Source organism: Parambassis ranga, chromosome 18 (assembly GCF_900634625.1).
Source record: "Parambassis ranga chromosome 18, fParRan2.1, whole genome shotgun sequence".
Lineage (NCBI taxonomy): Eukaryota > Metazoa > Chordata > Actinopteri > Ambassidae > Parambassis > Parambassis ranga.
Genome location: NC_041038.1, coordinates 3,671,590 through 3,691,067, shown reverse-complemented (window position 1 = coordinate 3,691,067; position 19,478 = coordinate 3,671,590). Strand labels below are relative to the sequence as shown.

At 40.2% G+C, this 19,478-nt stretch overlaps 1 protein-coding gene across 1 annotated transcript in view; it reads right to left on the bottom strand.

The window, feature by feature from the left end:
• Nucleotides 1–19,478, bottom strand: part of nrxn2b (neurexin 2b) — a 437,176-nt gene that overhangs the window by 188,122 nt on the left and 229,576 nt on the right. The window lies entirely within an intron of this gene.

Here is a 19,478-nt window from a genome sequence, read left to right as displayed (position 1 = left end):
TCAAGTTACAAGTTGAGAAAACAAAAATAACCTTACTGAGAACAAAGAAACCTTTAAAAAGTTAAAGAAAATGTGCTGTAATAATATCGCTGAAGAGACCAAAGATTGAAGGGTGTGTGTTTTTTGCTCCCATCTGCTCTCATTAGATGATATATGTCACCAGTTCCTGGAATAAAGTATGTGTTGGCTGGAAAAAACCCAGGCAATGGCAATTTCTTTTTTCATTCCATTAGGGAAGAAAAAGGCAGCCTCTCAGATGCTTCTAAAGATGTAGCTGTGCACCATCATTTCAGCTTCCAACTTGCCATTACTACTGGCAGAATGATACATCACACCACAGTGTCTTTGGATACCTCCTTCTCTTTTCCTCCCACACTCCAATACTGTTGTTTTGCAACCTATTAAATTGGCCCTGTTAGTGTTTTCTCTCCGCTCTTTCATTGTGACCAAAGACAGGCTAGTCTGATGAGGACTATCCAACTCTGAGAACGAGGTGCTGTCTCTGTCTAACACCCCCTTTTTCCCACTGTAGTGCTGCTTGCTGACTCCCTGGCTGTAGATAATTGCTGTCTGGATTCTCCCAACTCAGCAGATTGCTCTAAGTCATAATGAGGAAAGAACTATGTGCTTGTGCACACGTGTGTCTGTTCAAGTTTGGTATACTGCTTGCTGCATATGCACAGGCATAAACAGTATCCCAGAGCTTCAAAGCTAATCAAAGGATTTGTGTGGACTCACCTAATGCTGAATGAACACAAAGGCAGCAGTACAGGCAACAACTACTGACTAGATGTGAGGAAATGTCAAATTCATTCTAGTAAACAGTAGTGCTAATATTGCTTTACTGAACATGTTGATCAGTCTGGCCATGGGTTATACTTCATCTGCCAAAGGAGGTAAACAAGATACAACGATTCTCAGTTAACATGTTAAATATTCAAATTAACTGCAAAAACAGTGATTTTTAACAAGACTTATTAGTGACATTATTTCTTTATTTCTGTCATTGCAGTAATGTTTTGTCTTCCTATAAAATACCAGATGAGCATAAAATACATAGCCTATTTATCCAACATTCAACATATTTATCAGTTCAGTGTTTCCCATATCATTATATCAGGTCAAGTCAATTTCATTTCTTTTTAATTTCTATAGAGCACCACATCCTAACAGAAGCAATTTAAGATATCCTTTCCTATAGAACAAGTCTACACCTTTTATTAAACTAGGTTCTTTTATTAAACTAAACAGCTCATGTTATTTATCCTATTTGCATGGCAGCATGCCATTTCTGTCTGCATGGTTGTGCGTTTACAATTCAGCGCTGCTGTCTGCACACACAGACACAATGCACGTACACACACAGACACATGCACAGACACACACTGACAGAGATGCTGATGACATGCTAGTTGGATAGCCTGAACTTTATGACTACGCTAGGCTAAGATAACGGTACTGATGCCTGTGTTTTTATTTTTGCCATTGAAATATGCTATTTATGCTATTTTTTTCACTAGTTCAACTGAAACTGATAAGAGTGGTAGACAGGTGCCACAGAGAGAACCTCTTAAGCTGACAGTATAAATTAAGTTTAACTGTCTTACCTAACCCTCTCCCCACTCTACTTTCCATTTCCCACTCCACTCCTGTGCTGTCTGTCCATATTGCACACTCCTCAGTGCTGCTCTCAAATTCAGTGTATCAATTAGTCCAAAGTTTTGTATGGGCTTGGCTAATAGGGGCTTGATTAATGGTGAGGACTCAGAGCAAAGCCATTAGCTTCCTGACTCCCACAGGAGAGACTTGAAAGATGGAGAGAAGCAAGGAAGGGGAAGTAGACAGGCAGAGGGAGGGAGGTTTAGGGGAGAGGCCGGGATGCACCAGGCATGAGGCCAAAGGAGAGAGAGAGAGAGAGAGAGAGAGGGAGAGCTGGGCAGTGTGAGGAGGATGGAGATGTTTAGACTGTCACTGGAAGGTCGCCGTCTCAATGGCTGAATCCATCAGGTATCAAATTATCTCTGCATGCACAAACTGCAGATGGAGCCTCTCGGCTCCTTGCTGAATAATTTCATATTCACAGTTTAAATGGAGGATTCAGATGATTTAGAACCTTTTAATGAAAGAACCATAAAAAATTCATGGTGTTTAAGATAGTGTTTTCATTGCAAACCACTCTCAAGACGTCACAACCAAATTGATCAAAATCTGTTTTGAAATACTCAGAGGTAAGCAACGCTAAGAAAACTGCAAATCAGCTACAATTAGAGAATTTCTCTGCAATACCCCAGGACTGAAAGATTCATGTTCATAACTACCCCTGGGTCTAACATATGCCTCTGTAGCATCTGCAGATGCTCTCATCACATCAAGTTGTGACTCCACTTCTGACATCGTTCTTTAGATGCTTCTGCTGCCATGAGATCCATCAGTTAATAAGTACAGCAGAGAGGTTCATCCCTCCAAACTGTGCACCGCCCCGGGCACACAGAGCTGCACTGCTGTGTTACAAGAGCACACACAGGCCATTAAAGTGATTTAACACTATCACAGGGCCACAAAAGTGTGACAAAGAAACATAACAACCACAAAGCAAAGCAAGAATGGAACTGATATATAGAGGAAAGGATGTAATCATAGAGGTTACAAAAAAATGAATCAGATAGTACATAGTGTAATATATCACAAGCATTTCTTTAATTGAATGTTTGAGAATATTAAGATAATCTCCCACAGCCTCCTGAGACTCTCATAGCTACATGTGAGCATGCACTCCTCACTCAGGTCATGATACTAAAAACAAAATAACTGAAAATACACAAACCTATATAAAGAAGGTCACAACACTTCACAGAAGAGCTGCCATGCACGCCTCCTAAAACTCATCAACAGACACGCTGATGTGCATGTCAGGAAGCTCAGAGGCTGATTCAACTGCTGTCAGGATGCAGGTTCAAAACAGAGGCAAAAACAACCAACCTGTCACTTGAAGGCAACAGAGAAGCTATCATACATGCCTGCCTGCATGCAGGTGAAGGTGGGTGGTAAAGGTGGGGGGTAAAGCTTGGTGGATGCCCCAGGGCTTGACACAAGACCTGCATCATAGGTATCAGATCTCCAAGCTGGAGCAAGTATGGAACATACCTTGACAGTAAAATGTGCCTGTTTGCAGGAAGGCAGGAAAGAGTTTGGTAAGATCAGCTTTTAACAATTTTCTCATTTCATCTGGTACTACACTGATCTAATGACCATCAGCTTCTTGACTGCCCTGTACTGAACACAACAGTAAGAAACACTGCAGTAGTCAATATTGGGTAAGACTTTTTCAGTAGCTATGTATGTGATATGGTCATTGTCACTCTCCAATGACAGGAAGAGCAGTTACACTAAGGCTTTTACAGTGTAAAAGTATATTACATCACACATACACAGACATGACACAATGCCAATGACATTGACAAACACAAATTATATGACGTCCATGTCACAAAGAGCAAGGAGTGATCAGGACATGCTTTGCCACACAGGTGGATGGCAATCATGTCACCAGGACAAATACACTATCCTCCTCCACATCTGTCTGCAATACCTTTTTTTTCCATTCAATTTCTGCTCTGTGTTTATTTTGTCATAATTCATTCTTTGGAACAGATTACAGTGCAGCTGCAAAATCCTCATGCCAACCATGTAGCACAAAGTGAGACAGCTATAAGGATGCAGATAGATGAGAAGGAGAGTCTGAGGATGTAAAGCAATGGGTTAATACAAAGAATATTAAATGACATACAACAGGGGACGTATGGAACAGCAGATACTATATTATTGACATTTTTTGCCGTAGGCACTATCACAGTAATATAACGGTGCTCACGTTTAGAGTAGAATGGATGTGGGTTAGAGGAGAGCACCATCAGTCAATTTATTTAGTTTATTTGAACATCAGATCTTATTATATACGTACGTGTGTATTTAAATCACCAAAGCAAAAGGATATGGTCAGTCCACATGATGCTGTGGTAAATTTTATGGAGTAAAATGAGAAAGTAAATGTATATTTTGCATGTAAATTTATGTCTTTTATTTGCACGTGAATCCACAAAAACTGTGATCGTTTGGCAAATCAGTAAACATAACAATCACTTTTATAAACCAAAGCATGTAGCCTTGGTCTTGTATAGGTCTTCCTACAAAGAACTTGTCTGGGCCTGGCTCTCAGCTCCATGCACATTTTGTTGCTGTCTGTTCAGGATTAATCCCCCACATATTTTGCCTTAGAACATTCAGTGAACTGTGCTTCTGACATTTGTACAGACTGACAGCTTTGCATGTTCCTCTACCTGACCTTTCCCATTTGCAGCTTTAGTCTAGGCATAAGTCCATCTTTCCTTCTTGGTACCAATCGCAGTGATGAATGTCGGGGCCAGAAGGGTTCTACCTGCAAGCCAACCAGCTGCATTACAGTTCACTGTTCTCTAAATACGCTCTGTGTCTGCAAATGAAATGACTCTTTGGTTGTGGCATAATGAACAATTGGATGATATGACAATGAACGTCTCATATTGTTCGCAGTCCGTTACAGACTTCATCATTTTACACCGTGATGGCACAGTATCTTCAGAAGAACAAACACACATGGTGATCCACATGGAGATAATGCTTTTAGTCATTTGGAGCAATCACTTGAGCGAAATTTCAAATGGGGTTTTGATTACACCACCCACCTCAACAGGTCAGTCATCTACCTATTTAAATAGCAAGCCAGAGGAGAGAAATCACAGTAAATAGCATTCTAAACATCTAAGGGGAGCATTGTTAAAATGCTTTGTTTCTTTATTGCTGCATAAAAATCGAGAACACTATATTGATCAACAGTTTTATGCTAATCACCAGAATTGCTGTTCCAAGACACCTCTAAGAGTCTGATGAAAATCTGACAGGCATGAAGCATGGAGTCTGGAGGATGTAAAGCTGGAAAAGTAGAATGTGTTGAGTTTGAAGTAAAGAGAGTGCCTAATTAGTCAGGCATGGATGGGCGGTTTGAGCTTTATATATATATATATATATATAGCATACTTTCTGTTGGAAGTTAGAGTGCGTTAGTATTTCAGACGGTCTGTCTAGTGTGCTAGATACCATTTCTATACCATGTTTGGTGATTGGATCTGCAGTGTATCTACTTATTGTTTTGCGGCTGCAATATAATAGAATGTACACAACTCATCGTGCCTGTCAATTTGTGTATATACTGTCAGGATATACTGTTAGCTATATACTGTTTACTTGGTAGCTTAATAAATATTTCAGCAGAATTTCCTGCCAACACATCTGTCACTCATTCAGGTATACAGAGTTTTTACCTTTTTGGAAGGCCTCACTGGCAACCGAGGGACTCATTTTCCAAATGTTCAGTGTGTGACTGATCTGGGAATTGGCTGCTATCTTTTCGCAAGAAAGGAAAAAAAAACAGCTCAGAATGAGTAATGTGCTTGTTGTAATTTATCATTTTGCACTTTATAGGTACTACTTCTCCCTTAGGTGATAAACCTCAGCAAAACAGACAAAATAGTGTCCTACACCTGTATATCAAGTGCAGAATTAAATTGCAAGCAAACACTCCTAGCCATCTAAAATGTGGACTGCTTCTACAAAGGTTTAAGTTTTTCTGACTGCCAAGGCATGAACTGTTGTCTATAAAATGGTGGCTTTGTAAGATGCATGCTACAAAACGATGGAACACAGCACTAGTCTGTGCACGTGTAGGTATGAACTGGCACACTAATATGAATGAGCATAGTAAATGGGCTATTGTTTTGAGGGAAAGACTGATTAGGGACTGAAGTTAAATGGGGTTGATTTAAGATTTTTTTTAATTGGATGAAATCAGTGGCACATGTCAGGAATTTAACTGGAAAAGAGTGAGTCTGCCTCCTCTCCCTGGGGATTAGGATGGACGATTCAGCAGGATGTTATCTATGTCCAGAAATCACATCCTGTCTCACACACACAATGCCTACAATAACAGTGATGGCAATACTTCCTTGAATGTAAGTACATGTTTTAGTTAATCGTGTTGAACCTCAAGGTTCTGGCCCAACCACTATTGGCTGTGCCTGCATATCAGAATTATTAATTATTATTATTAATCACACTGAGTGTGATGCCTGAGTATTATTTAAAAGGAGGAGTTACATAAAAATGCATACAGTTGTCACATATAATTTAAAACTGTGGTTGCTCCTATATTATTTGATTTTTGTAATGTTTTTGGACCTTTCAAGTAGCTATTAGGGACTCTGCACTTTTTGCCACATCACATTAAAGCAATGCTTATGTTGGATTTATGTAGATGTCTCATTTACGAGACATAAGACTTTAATGGCATTTTTTTTTTTTGGAAATGCCTCTTGTTTTAATCTATTTTTCATATCATGCAAGCTGGTTGATATTTGAGTGCAAAATAACTGCTAAATAACTAAAGAGAATACAGCTGACCAGCGTGTATGGCTACTGTGAGATAAACATATGCTAATAACTTTAACTTCAGGTGCAGGTACTGACCCTTGTCTCTACACTAAAAATGCAGGTTCACCTATAATGCTATGACTGTTTCTATAATGACAACGATCCCACATAATGGCATCACAAGGGTCACAGATTGTCGAGAACAACAAGACCGCATTAAAAGCGTATCACATTAAAATGGTTGTAGCTGGTTAGCCAGGGGAGAGAGACTAGCATCAAACAAATTCATTATTTAGTTGAGAATGGCAACGGAGGAGGGCATAGTAGGAGATAGACATCACCGGAACACAAATACTGGTGGTAGAAGGGTATTAGAGAATAGGCACAGCAATTAGATGATGCTAAGAATACAAGCTTTACTGCGGTTGTGGGAGTGACGTATTATCATGTACATGTGTTTGCACACTTAAATGAGACAAAAGAATAAGACACCATCTTATGCACTATCTTTATGTTCCAGGCACATCACTTGGTGCAGCATATCACAGCCACAGCACTGCCTATAAACCATACTTTTTGTCCCAAGGAGCACTCTGATCCTGACACGCCTGAACCACCTGATGTGGCTGTAAATCCAGCCTGTAGCAAGAGGCAAGACAACTTAGGTGTGACCTTGACAGATCATTGTCTCTAAGATTGCAGCAAAGACAGAATCTCTGTTTGACAAAATGTTTTGAAACCTGTACAGCAGGCTAAAAGTTGCACAGCAGGGGGGGAACAAGATAAGGGATGTGCAGCAAGAGAGGGCAGAGGCTTGTGAGAAAGATGCATACAAAGTACAAAGGCATATCTCTGCATTCGGCTTTTTTTTTGATGCCATCAAGTATGAATAACTCTGGCTTTAAAAGGCTGAAATGGCATCCGACCAATGCTTTATACTGGCATGGGGACTCAGTAGCCTCTTCTGGGCTTACATCTGAGATTTATGGTGTTGAGGTGCTGTCAGGGGAAAAAATGGTAGACTCTGCTAGTTTGAGTCTACAGGGAGGTAGTATGTACAGTAGCAATTCCCTTTATCCCCTCACAGCCACTAGTAATTTCACATGTGTCCCAGTTAACTTCAGGCAGGTTTCTCAAGGGGAAGCTCTCAGACAGACAGAGAGGGATTTAGGATGGCTCCACTCTCAATAACCATATTGGAATTTCTCTTTTTTACTATATCCCCAAGTATATGCCAAGGTCAACAGAAGTCAATGATTGTCATTTAGTGTAGTGTTAGGGGAATTTACTGTAACAATGCATACTTGATTTCAACAGCAGGAGTTCACATAACAAAGCATGTATGGATTGTTCTCCTCACATTTGAGGCAAAAGAAAAACAACACATGCTCTTATCCTGGCTACAGTTATTACCCACATCACATATTAAAGTGATATGGAATTTGGTTGACTGTGCATACCAAACAGCTATGACGGCCTAGATTTAGGAAGTATCTCTCGTATGTAATTTCCACTAAGCCTTCATACTTTGCTGAGGAATTTCTTCCAAAAACCCAAGTCAGATATTTCTGAAGCAATATCCTGATATTCCATTACTAGAAGTGAAAAATGGGGTCAGACAGAAAATAAGAGGCAAAGACCAACTGACCTCATGTGTCTACACCACCACATTCAAAAGTTCTGCCAGTAAGCCAGCTTGAATAAAGTAGGGTTAGCAGCCCTGGGGCTTAGGGTCCCATTTGTAGAAGCACTGATCTGGGCTTTTAGTCCAGCCAGCTCAGTCTACATCCAGCCTGAGTGAAAGGGATAATCATGGAGCTTTGGATCTCTAGGAATCCCAAAGACCCTCTGCATGATTCACTGTCTGCCCAGGCAAGTCAAAAACCAGTCCCTGGCAAGTCAGTGGCCAGAGCCAGATGACAGGAAAGAAAAAAAAAATCTTACAGATGAGTGATGAAGTCATTAACGGAAGCTGTGAGGAAGGAGATTGAGGTGGGCCCACAGTGAGTGTAGCACAGGCCTTGTAATTTGTATACGTGCATATCAGTGACAAAGGAACAAGGGTAAGGTTGAAACCTATAAGCCTGTTCAGCTGTGACAGGCCACAGAATGCTTAATGGAGTTCCCAGCCAATGCTTTGTTATGGCAACCTGAAAGTGCTTTATACAGTAGTAAGCAAAATGCAAATAATGTGAATATTCTGCTGGAGGATATTTTTCAATGTGCAGCCCAGGTAGAAGCAGCAGTGACATCCTAAAAATATTTTTTTTCATTGTTGCTTGTAACAGAAAGTAAGACAAAGAGTTTGCATTTAGCACCATGCTTTATGTCCTGACAGGAGGAAGTACTACATCACTATCACTAGAGAAACTACCAAATATGACAATTAATCTCTAGGGCTTTTTCTTTTCTTATCAGAGCACACAAAAGATGTTCATTGCAAACTTCATTACACAGCCTTCAGTAATATCTTCATGCCTGTTCATGGTAAAAATCAGTACAATGACTCTAATTACTGAGATAGCTCCTTCCGAAGCTTACCTCAAAGAGTGCCACTTATATTATGGATCAGATTTTATAGGGGTTTTCAAAAGATAACCGGCCACTGGGAAACTTGGCCTGACCAATCACATTTTGGCAGGCTATGATTCCTTCACCATCCAAAATAAACAGCCTCAGCTCACCACTGGAAAGCAGCAAGAGAGGAGTGTACCAGAGCATGCAGTAGGGGGACAAAAAGCCAAATCAATTGGGAACCATTTCTGTGCTCTAAAATACCCCTGGGGTAGAAAGAAGCACAGGAGTGAGTCTATGTTTGGATTTTTTTGATGTAATTCAAATTTTAAATATAGTAAAAACAAACAGAAGCAGAAATTATAACATTTATATATACATACATTATATATAAAGGCAGCATGTCCTCCACACTGCTTGTCTCCACTCCTCAGTATGCCATTGGACTTTGTAGATGAAGTACTGCTCTCAGTTTTATGTGTGTGCTCGACAATCTCGCTGTCAATGTCACCTCACCCTGTGTGTTTATCCACACTTTACCACAGAATACCTGTCACCTTTCTCTACCAGCCTTCTGACTCCAAACTTTACAGGCAGGAAAAAGTGAAGGCCATCTACAGTCTGTATTTTAACATCAACGTGACCACATGCAGGAAACAGTGCGCGTTGATAGATTTGAGTAGCAATAATGCATTTGTGCTAACCTGTTTTGAGAATGCCATCATTAACGAATCATCTTTCATAGGGAGAAATAGAATGGGAGCTTGACCTAACCCTGCAAGTTCAGAGGTTTTAAGACTTGCAGTTCCTTCCTCATTAACATAAAAAGCTGAGGCAGCAAAATGTAAACACAGTGGAATGAGCAGAAAAATATTAACACGCTCAATATCCATTAGTCCAAATAGCCCTGGAGAACTGAAAAAAGTGCTTATCTTTAAATAAGCTGGAAGAACTCAAGTAACTGTGACAGGCAATTTACTGATCATAATAATGCAAGTGTGAAACATGACACTGTAACTGTAATAGCTACGTGATGCCTCAAAATGACAGCTCTATTTATATCCCAAGCTGAGTTTGGAGGATGACTCTTTTCTGACCAGTGTTCTGTTACTCTGAGAGCACAGAAAATGTCAATAGGATGGGTTTGGCTGGTGGAAGCCATTGATCCAGCACAGAGGAGAGGAAATAAGAGAAAGACACAGAAACAGAGAAGGGTGATGGGACAGGGAGGCAGAAGAAGACAGAACAGACAAGACAAAATGTAAATTAGATTAAAGATAAAAAACACTGAAATTTAAGCTCAATCTCTGACTCAGGGTTTAGCTGTACAATAGGATGTGGTGACTCATGGTTGGCTACAGCCTTTCTTTAAAAAAAATTATAATAATAAAACTGCACTTTCATAAGTCACTGAGGTTATAGTAAACAGTGCTTCACCCCACCAGCAGGCCAGTGCTGGCAGCTGGTGGCTTTATCCTCTAATTGCTGACTTACTGAAGAGGTCCTCAACACAGCTTAAGGTAAATGACTCCACACAGCACCACTGAACTATAAGTGTAAACACCCACAAACAAAACAGCTGTTCCAGTAATCAGTCATATAAGCAGTGTGGTGTATTAGAAATGGAGGACGGGTGTATTTGCCCAACAGCAGATGGTCTTACACTGCAGCTCACTGTCCTAATGTCCACATGTACTACACATGTGTTTAAAAGAACCAACTGTTCTCACTCAAATATGAGCCAGAGGATGATTAAAATATATATATGCAAACTCACAGTAGATTCTGCTTTTTTTACTTTCTTTCATTTTTTGTGTCATTGATGACTAACTTTGTTGTGAATCAGTAATTTTGATCTTTCACATGCTAGCAAGAATGGAGATCTGCATGTTAACTAAAAACACAAACCTCCTACCACAAATTTGCAGAGTGGTGAGTCACTTGTGTATCGCAAACCTTTTCTTTTTTTTTTTTTTACTTATTTTGTGCTTTTAAAAGGCAATCAGGCCACATCTTTGAAAATGTCAACAACACAGTCGCAACAACAGGGGCAGATGTACAAACCCCCAGATTCTGCAAGATGCTGACAATATGTGAAACAAAAAACTGTGACTAAATACAAGCACGACACATGAAACACACCACACGGCCCTCCCCATTTCAAAATGATCCCTCTTATCCTGGAACCATGGAAAATAATTAAAGATGTGTGACATTTTAACATAGTAGTCCATGGAGACTGAGTTACTATTGGAGCCAGCCTTAAGTGGCCCCTTAAGGAACTGCAGTTTTTGGCACTTGGCACACATTGGCTTATTTTCTCAGCCCGGAAGCAGCTGCTGTTGCTTTCCCGGAACTTATTCTGGTTTCCCAAAACAATATCTTCAGTGGCACACATGTCTGTAAGTGCATCACAACCCTTTTCTTTTAGTGTGAAATGAACACTTTCAGAAAAGATTTCTGCAACAGTGAGGAAAATGTGACACAAACTGATTCTATGTACTGTAGAATGCCTACACTGTTATTGTGTCACACATAAAAATGTGTAAAACAAAACAAAACATTTGCCCCTGCTGTTAAAAGCTGTTTTGAAACTGTTTTTTTAGCTGTTCTCTACTGCAGCATTGTGTTGCTGATTACCCTGAAGGCATGACAATGCTACCTCGCCTGTCTGTATGTATCATTGTTTTGATGCACAGAGATTTTTTTCCCCCTATTTGAATAATAACTACTGTAGCATAATGATTACATTGTCTGCACATAACTTCAAGAGAGTCAAATGATGTGCCTGGAGGCATGCATTTTTGACCAGGGAATATACACACAGACACCATGCATACAGACGCCTGACTACACCAATATGCTCAGACATGCATGGAGATCACAGTGCAGCTTAAGGCACGTTCAACATCACAAGCACATGCGAGTTGTTAAGACACACAATGGATGTTGCAACTCTGAGCTTCTTTCTGGCAAAAACAGTCAGCACAGCTGTACATAGCAAATATGGTTTAGGATTTCTGTGTATTTTGGATTTAGAGCTACACTCTTAAACTAGGTACTATATCCATCTACAACACAGAGGACATAAACAGGTCTGCACTCTAAATGGACATGATGCAACTATGCTATTTATCAACAAGTCACATTTTTACTGAGGTGGATTCATTATAATACTCTAATTTTTTCAGACCTCCACCTTCTTGCCTCTTTTACTTTGGGGTGTAAGCCTCTATCATCAATTTTTACTTGTGTGAAGATTTTAAAGTTTTCCAATAATCTAAGGGTACACAAAATATTTAAACAATCATTCAAATAACACAAAAAAGTAAGAAAAATATCAGTGTTGTTTAATCATTCACCTATCTGATTTAAAAATCTATCTGGAGAGGGACACAACAGCGATTCCTCCTCCCCTCCCCCATGGTCTTCCTCCTGCTCCTATTAATGCTGACAAATGGCCAGAGTATGCCCGTAGTGGACTACAGAGGTGCTGAGACACCAGCTAGTCATCCATCTGCTCTATTCCCTTGGCACTGCCATCACTGTGGCAGAGGTCACATACTCGCTGGCTCAACAACAAACACACACTTTCCTGACACACGCACACTTCCTTGTATTGCTGCCCTACATAATTCCCAGTTCCCTTCCTCCATCTTCTTCTTTATCTCTCTCTGTTTTCTGTCAGCTGTAGATGTATTCTCAAACAAATCTTCAGTTACTTTTCCTCTCTGAATTATGCAATGCTGCCACCTCCTAGCCTAACATCCTCTTCCAAATATCATCTTAGCTTGAGTCTTTTTTTCTTTTTTTTGAAACCAACAAAAGCGGGTAGCTTTGGAGCTGAATTCAGCACCAGGGACAGCTCCCCCAGATGCACTTCTGCTGCTTTCTTTAAAACTAAAAAGGCAGGCTCAGCATGTCTCAATTATGGGGGAAGAAACAAAAACAGGAACACCTTTCCCACAGCATAGCAGCAGGCACACAATTCAACATCTCAAACATGTCTCATGATGCTTTTATTCATAAAACACAAAAACAATACTATTTCTCCTTTTAGATATTCAGTCACGCAGCTCAGAGTTAAATCGTGTGTGCAGGCAAAGACACTTTGTGAAGTTCAAAGCAAGAGATTTCTAATTAAGATACGTTTAACATATTTTTAATGGAAGTTCATTATACAGATGTTTATAATTGTTTCTTCATTATCTATGAGGTGAAAGCATGTTGTGATTATACCCTGCAGAGCAGCTGAGAATGTCATTAATTTATTAATGATATTTTCACAATTAAACATTATTTCATTAGTTTCTGTGTGTATTTTTCACTGTTTTTATTATCAGATCTTTATTTTTCTTGACATTATTATTAACAATTTGTGACATGTTAACCAAGCCAAAAAGCCAAACCCACACCAAATGTCTGTCTGAAAAGGTTCTAAAGATGAAACCTCCACCCTACAAATAAATAAATCCTTTAACTTCTTGCTAACTTCTTTCGTTAAAAAAAGACACTTCTGCCCTTAAAAAAAAAAAAAAATCATTTAAAATATTTATGTGCGTCAGATTGAAGTTGACATTGTTTCGCTTTGATCTTGTGCCCTGAAGTCTGTGGCATGCTTGTGTTTCCTTGGATGCTCAGAATGGCTCTGATGTTTGTTAATGGTTTGTTAAAGGCAAAATGAATAAATTTCATTAACAAGACTTTCACATTCGGTTAACTTCACTTTGCATGCAAGCCTGACACTTCGCTGCTTTTACACACGTGTTTGAATAAACACACAGATAAAGTCACTGTTTCACTACCACCTTTCTTCTGTGACAAAAAGATGCTAAATGCTGAGATGCTAAGATGTGTGAAGCTATTAGTAATCAGTGTTTAGGTAGGCAAAGGTGAAGATATTGATGTTTCTTTTGTTAAATTAATGTGACTCACACACTCACCCATGTTCATTCAGAGCAACAAGAGAAAAAAAAAGTGTTTATTGCACTAGCAGGCTAAGATAAACGACCTGGCGGTGGTGACTTCTTTGCCCTTAACGGATCATTGTTCTTATGAGCGCACAGCAGACAGAATCTGTTGAAACCTAAGAATCCCTCTCCAAGAAATGACAAATAACCTTGGCTTTAAGGCCCACAAAACAAACAATTTTAGTTGCATATTTCATACTTAGTTTCTTTGGCTGTGCTCATGTGCGCTGGGGGTTTTATTAGTATTCTGTATGAGAAATCCTGGAAAGCTCAGATGACAGGAGAATGCAAAATGGCTTCCTTTAACAAGCGGCTCCTATAAAATTCTTAAGTGGTCTTTGCCTCCAATGCTGCCTCCGTCTCTTTGCATCTCACACACACACACACACTCATAGTGGACTTCTTGTTTACTCTCTGATGGGCTAATTGGCATGCAATCAGTGGCTTACCTTGCAGCCTGCAACAAGCAACCCCCCCAAAAAAACCCCATGTGGAAAGCACTACCTTCAGGCACCAAACACTGATTCTGAGTCATCAGCCTACATCACATGGCATATTCCTATCAATTAGGGAAGTTGTTTTCCATGTCCAAGGCCAAAGGGTGGGAATCATATGGGAAACCTGCAACACTGAGGGAGCGTATTTTTGAGTGTTGGGACTCGCAGCACGCCAGCTTGTTTCCATCACTAAGGCTGGGACGTGTTCTGCAGGGATCTCTGCTACCCCTGAGAGCTGGTTTGTTTTTTTACAACTAGCAAACAAGTTTTTCAGCTTCCTCTTGTGGCTGCGTGATTCAAAGCACACCACAAAACACACCAGGGCTGTGATTATAGAAGGCTGCAAAATAGCAAAACAAAACGTAACAGTGCCATCTTAGACATAGTTATAAAGTTATGTTGTAGCATAGACCCACAATGCCTTATAAATAATGTTACAGCAATGATAAGAAAAAAAATATAAATAAAAAAAACTGCCTTTTTTAAGGCAGCATATCGCTGTTCCTGTATAGTCTTAAGAAGCAGTCCCAAAAGACACACCCAGTTTCCTTCCTATGGAATATAGGCCTCAGCTATAAGCTTGAGATTTAAGCTTTAATTACACCAAGGTCAATGTAGTTATCAAAAATCAGAAAAAAATCTCCAACTTTACTTGAAACAAGCTTAAAAAATTGCTTCAATTTACTTGTGACTTGTTCTGCCCGCTCGGACTCCTGAGACATACCCCCAACTTAACAGCTATGATGTAAACACAGGCAATTTAAGAGAGAGACAATCGACAACCCAACCAACACCTTGTTATTGTCAGCCACTCAATATGCACGATGTGTCCCATGCTGGGCTGTGCTCTCTGCATTAGTGATAAATGGGAAATGTCACCAGGTAAAACAGAAGCGTGTCCATGCTCATGATTATGGGGATAACAGTCCACGGCAGGCACAGCATTAGATTTCCATCTGCACAGACTCATCTAACATGCCATCATCTGACCACGTACACCTTCATCTCATCTGTCACCCATCGCCATGGCACACATTGACCAAATAATGGAAGAGTGATTAGAATTGCTTTCACTGTTGGTGTGGCCGTGAGAGTGATAGGAGGGTGGTGGGAGTCAGGAAAGAGCTGTGAGTGACGTTCCAGGACATTGCTTACACAAGGTCTGACATGCAAAGAGACAGGGAGCATTCATTTAACTCCCTGACGATGTTTACATGCCCAGACTGACAGTAAACTGTCATTCATTCACAATCCCCCATGTCCCTTAATCAATAACAGGCATGATTTTATTTTGGGAGTGATGTTGTGTTCATCCTCTCATGATGATGTATACATCATCACTGCACAGCAGTATTAAATGCTCTTTTCTGCTTATGTGAAATGATGGAGCATAAAGCATTTCTCCGTAATTTACATCCAAGTGTATCTAACTCTCTCAAGGCTCCCAGTTATCCCTCATTCTTTCTGTACACTGTAACTCCCTTCAAATAAATGGAATGTGAATGTGGATGCCTTGCCTTTGTAAACATTGTGTTATCACCCTGCTCTTGCTGAAGCCTCACTATTGTTTATCTCCTGTGGTGGTAATGGGACAGAGTAATTTCTCATTTGTAACAATATCAAAAACCAATTACAAGCCTGTGACTAAAAGCCACTGAACAATGTCCATCATCAATCATCCAAGAGGGAAAAAAACAAAAAACACAAAAAGCAGAGCGTGAAGAGGCATTTCAACCCGTTTATTTCCCCTGCCTCTTGCTCTGGTATTTGTGCTCAGCTGAACTTGGTACTTTATGGCTTCTTGAGCGCCACTGTGAAAGGGCAGAAACCTGTTGCAGATATAGCCAGCTAATTATAAGTCTTATTTACCAAGTTAAAATGTCACTATACAAGCTGTGAACTCTAAATTTTGGGTGTTAAAACAAAAGCAACTGCTCATTGCAAGTTAGACTGTGTAGTGCAACAGAATATGTTATTAGGTAAACATAAATCATTATTTAGTTAATGTTATGGTTACATGATTTATCTATATTTCTCTATAAATAATTGTAGTGTGGTTGGTAAGGAAACTATGTACACTGCCTGTTTGTATAACTAACCTTGGAGAAGTCAACACTTTTCAATGATTTCTCAAAGGTAGGTGGAAATGCAACATTGCCGGAGGTGTCATTCCAATTTGACTTTCACTTTCACCCCCTCTTAGAGCTTAGAACTCCACATATCAGAACATTAAATTAATCCTCATGTCAGAGATTGACTGCTTTTACCTCAGGCAAATACTGACACCTGAAAAACCTGGTAACTTCATATTTACAGTAAGCACGTATCTTGGATTTTCCGTGAAGACAACCTACTGTTTACACACTAAGGCCTACACTGCAATGGTCTGCTCCCACAGCAGGTTTCATTTTTACGCACTTTGAGGCAGTGTTGACTGAAGGCTATTGTTGATCGATCATCAATGCATTACACCGTAAAGAGAGCAGCCGGCGTCTCTCAATCCATCTGCTTTGTTTGTCTCTGACATCCTCTCGGCCCACAGCATGTATTGACAGCCTGTTTCCTTCTCTGCTAACCTGCTCACCTCCACGCCCTCTCCTCCACACACATACCGTCAGGCTGATTTCATTAAGAACTGGATAGTGTGTCCACACCCGATTGGAAATGTGTTGACAAGAAAATACACTGTTGAAATGTCCCTGTAGGATTCCTGTGAGGTCCAGTGCATGGCAGGAAAAGAGAGTGGGAACACAGCATGAGTATAAAATCATAATGGATGAGTGAGTGATCAAAGTGAAGGAGAAAGAAGTGGAGGTGTTTGGGATCAACCTTGCGGGGATTGACCATTAGTGTGAACAGGCAAGGTGTATGTTCTGTGCTTTACACAATTAGCTCTGGTCAAAAGGTGACAGCAATGAACGCAAGGACATGGAGTGGCCTGCAGGAAGGTCAGAACCAAACACACACACAAATACACACACATTCTTCCACACACATGCAAACATAGCTTCTCCAACTGGGTGGATGCAGCGCTGCTAAGAACCTCCGCCTGCTACCGTCTGATGACTATTTGATGAGATTTGATGCCGGTGTATTGTGAGCTTTATCGGAACTGGCAAGGGCACCCATGCATTTTAATGCCTTGTCTCTTTCCCACTACTTTGCAGTTGTGTTTCTCCCTCATTGCTGCACATCGCTTTGGCTCAGTTTTTATTTTTTCCCCCAGTTTCTCTATTGAACAAGCAAAGGCAGAAGGATTATGCTGATAAATTCAACAAAGACGAGCTGAAAGACTGACTCAGAGGACACAGGAGTAAAGGAGGTATGACTGAGTTTGACTGAGTGCACATTCACACGGTGTGCCACCATGTGTTACACATGTAGGTAAGTAAGGGTGTCTCTGTTTATCCATTCGTACATGTGTCCCTCTGTAGATGGTTTTGTGCTCCCACAGCATCTAAGAACACATTTCTTTTTTTACTCTTTTTTGAAAAAAACTTTTCCCACTGCAAAATATACTCGTGGGAGACCATGAAGGCAAACTTGACGGACTCTGTAAAAACAACCTTACTCTTGTTGTCGTCTTGCTGGCACTAAAGGTAGCATGTCTACTAAGGTTAATCTCAAAAACACTTGTTTGAGGTAGAGCTGACAACAGTCTGATGTGAGGCAAAGAGGCTCCATGCAATTATATATACAGATAATATATATATATATTGTGGGTATGATTTTCACATGTTTGTGAGAAATTTCCTGTTTGTAAAAGCTGGCTTGTGCTGTTAAAAATTCAATGCTTTACCCTGTTTATTAAACTGTGGGGATGAGAAAACATTTGTTAATAGTGACACCTGTGGCCAGTAAACAAACTGCAGCTGACTGCCTGTTGGTCACACTTGTGTGAATGATGGAATAGAAATTTAGTCATCTACTGGATGTTAGAAACAACTGAGACGCATCAAGAATACAGTGCAAATCACATCTTGACAATTCATTCAAATTCATCTATCCATTAGGTTCTTACATAAAGAACCTTTAAAATGGCCCATTTCTGGTCTTGGTGCTCGTGCTGGTGCACTTAATACATTATATGTATCTGTTGTAGGTATGAGGAAATAAAAAACAAAAAAAACTTGTATCAAAATAGAATGTAATGTTTGTCCACTGTGTGGGTATATGGCTTCATAGAGTAATAAGATGAAGCTATTCATCCTAATACCTTGGCTAACCTTCCCCTAAGTTAAGACAATCATTAGGAAATGATTCTGGCTTACCCTTGCAGCTGCTTTGGGACTATTTCTGCATGATTTCAAAGATCTTCTCAGCTTCTCATAAAAAAAAAAAAAAAAAAAAAAAGCTGCAATCAACAAAGCAAGCACTGTGTTTCAAAACAGTGAATATTTCATTAATTATAGTGTTATACTATAATACTGTTTTACCACTCGGTGGTCTCCAGCGTCATCTTCTACGCTGTAGTGTGCTGGGGCAGCAGGATGAAGACGGCCGACACCAACAGACTCAACAAGCTCATTAGGAAGGCTGGCTCGGTACTGGGAGTGGAGCTGGAGTCTGTGGTGGAGGTGACGGAGAGGAGGATACTGAGGAAACTCCTCAGTATTCGTAACAACACGTCTCACCCCCTGCACGACACACTGCTGTCCTACAGGAGCACATTCAGTGGTAGACTGAGACTACCGAGGAGCAGCACAGAACGCCACAGGAGGTCCTTCCTGCCAGTGGCCATCAGACTGTATAACTCCTCCCCTTTCTGTAGGGAGAAGTGCTAGATAATCATGTCAGGCATCACTGTCATTCCCTCCACTTGTCTATATTATGTTTACTTAGCACCTTACATCTCCACATTGTATCCATGTATCATATATTGTGCTCATACTGCGTACTGTACTCTTATTTTGGATTATAGTGACACTTATACTCTTATACTCTGTACTTAACTGCATTTAATGTAACTTGATACCTCTGGCACAAGAATTTCCTTCGGGATTAATAAAGTTTTATCTTATCTTATCTTATCTTA